Source organism: Capra hircus, unplaced genomic scaffold, assembly GCF_001704415.2.
Source record: "Capra hircus breed San Clemente unplaced genomic scaffold, ASM170441v1, whole genome shotgun sequence".
Lineage (NCBI taxonomy): Eukaryota > Metazoa > Chordata > Mammalia > Artiodactyla > Bovidae > Capra > Capra hircus.
Window position 1 is genome coordinate 1 of NW_017211964.1, and position 2,837 is coordinate 2,837.

The following is a 2,837-nucleotide window of genomic DNA, read 5'->3' on the forward strand; positions in this document are numbered from 1 at the left end:
AAATGTCTCTATCACAGTTAGCAATATCTCTGGGTGATCAGGTTCACTTTCTGAGTGGCTCGTACAGCAACAGGCATGAAGTCTATTTGAACATGAGCTGTTGTGACAATTCCTGATCTTTGCATCAAGTCATGTAGCTTCACCTTTGCAGGACTTCAGGAAATGGCATTGTTAGTTCTCAGTGATTCAAGTCAAACAATGGGAGAGTGAGTGGATCAAGATGGCAGAGGTGTATCGCTCAGAGCTCACTGTCTCCCCACAGACACATCAAAAGATTGGGAAATGGGAATTTTAGTAAGAAGTTGCAGCTAGATATGGGTGGACACTAGAAAAATTCAGGATCCAACCCAGTTTGCAGGTAAATAATAATACTTCAAGGAAACATAATACCACTAGAACTAATATCCACACATGTGTAGTACACTTCTATTGAACCATTTTTTTGCTGTCTATCATCTCCCTCATTTCTACCGAAGACAGGAAAACTAAGACCTAATTTGTTTGCAAAGGAAGTCTACATTCAATTAACTGGCCTGATTATCTAAGTACAGTAAGAATAACAATTTGCCATATAGGCGCTTTTAAATCTGCTTGCTGGAACGGTTTATAAGGAGTGTCCAGAAGGAAATTTTAATAGCCTCTTGAGGCTAGGAAGCCACAGCAAACACTTGTGTCAAACTTAGAGATCTGGATGAATTCCTCTCTTCCTGAAGTCCCAAAACATCCTAAAAGTTCCTGTGCCTGCCGGAAGTGATCTTCTTACTCACTTGGTAAGGCTGATGGGAATTCTGTCAGCAAGTTCCCAGGCTGTTTTTTCCAATGGGTTTTTATGGCTCCATGGAAAAAGCAGAGAGTTCCAGAAAAACATCTATTTCTGCTTTATTGACTATGCAAAGCCTTTGACTATTTGGATCACAATAAACTGTGGAAAATTCTGAAAGAGATGGGAACCACAGACCACTGACCTGCCTCTTGAGAAACCTATATGCAGGTAAGGAAGCAACAGTTAAAACTGGACATGGAACAACAGACTGGTTCCAAATAGGAAAAGGAGTACGTCAAGGCTGTATATTGTCACTCTGCTTATTTAAATTATATGCAGAGTCCATCATGAGGAACGCTGGGCTGAAAGAAGCACAAGCTGGAATCAATGGCCGGGGAATATTAATAACCTCAAATATGCACACAACCCTTATGCATAAAAAGTTGAAAAAGTTGAAAATGTGAAAAAGTTGGCTTAAAGTCAACATTCAGAAAACGAAGATCATGGCATCTGGTCCCATCACTTCATGGGAAATAGATGGGGAAACAGTGGAAACGGTGTCAGATTTTTATTTTGGGCTCCAAAATCACTGCAGATGGTGACTTCAGCCATGAAATTAAAAGACACACTCCTTGGAAGAAAAGTTATGGCAACTAAAAATCCATAGGGAAAAGCAGACATGAGTTTGCCCAAAGGTCCATCTAGTCAAGGCTATGGTTTTTCCAGTGGTCATGTATGGATGTGAGAGTTGGACTGTGAAGAAGGCTGAGCACTGAAGAATTGATGCTTTTGAACTGTGGTGTTGGAGAAGACTCTTGAGAGTCCCTTGGACTGCAAGGAGATCCAACCAGTCCATTCTGAAGGAGATCAGCCCTGGGATTTCTTTGGAAGGAATGATGCTAAAGCTGAAACTCCAGTACTTTGGCCACCTCATGCGAAGAGTTGACTCATTGGAAAAGACTCTGATGCTGGGATTGGGGGCAGGAGGAGAAGGGGACGACAGAGGATGAGATGGCTGGATGGCATCACGGACTCGATGGACGTGAGTCTGAATGAACTCCGGAGTTGGTGATGGACAGGAAGGCGTGGCGTGCTGCGATTCATGGGTCACAAAGAGTTGGACACGACTGAGTGACTGAACTGAAAGCCCATGTTCCTAATTCTTATATTGCTAGAGTGCAGTTTTTGTATATTTCTGTCAATCCTCCCTGAAGTTTGTGGGTCATAGGGACAACGATAATTTCAAGAAGCCTGCAAGGTTTTGTTAAAGCTTGTATAATTTGCCAGGAAAATGTGTGCCTGGATCACACTTGATAAACCAAGCAGAGAACACATTTTCTCACACTTTCTTTGCCACTGTAAGGAATCATCAGCCTTGCAAGGGAAGGCTTCAACTCATCCAGAAAATATAGGAATGACAAGAATATTTTGATGACTCATCTCTTCTGTTCAGTCTCTTGGTCGTGTCTGACTCTTTGCAACCCATGGACTGCAGCATGCCAGGCTTCCCTGTCCATCACCAATTCCCAGAGCTTGCCAAAACTCATGTCCATTGAGTAGGTGATGCTGTCCAACCATTTCATCCTCTGCCCTTCCTTCTCTTCCTGCCTTCAATCTTTCCCAGCATGGGGTCTTTTCCAATGAGTCAGTTCTTCACATCAGGTCGCCAAAGTACTGGAGCTTCAGCTTCAGCATCAGTCCTTCCAATGCATATTCAGGACATATCCTTTAGAATTGACTGGTTAGATCTCCTTGCAGTCCAAGGGACTCTCGAATCTTGCCCAGGAGGAAAAGATGGCAAGAGGAGTTGGTGGAGGTGGAATACATCTCTCTCACCCGGATATGTCAGGAATACACCTTCAGACAGAGAAGTGCATGCAGAATACCAGCTGAGAGTGGTACAGGAGTAACATGACCAGCAGAAGAAGATATATAGACCCACGCAAAAACTCGAGGTCAAGCCCTGAGCCTTTAGAGTGGGTCCACTGGCTCCAAAATCCTAGACTACCAGAGAACTAATTCGAGGATATCAAATAGTGAGAACTAACACAAAGGAAACCATTGGAATACAAGA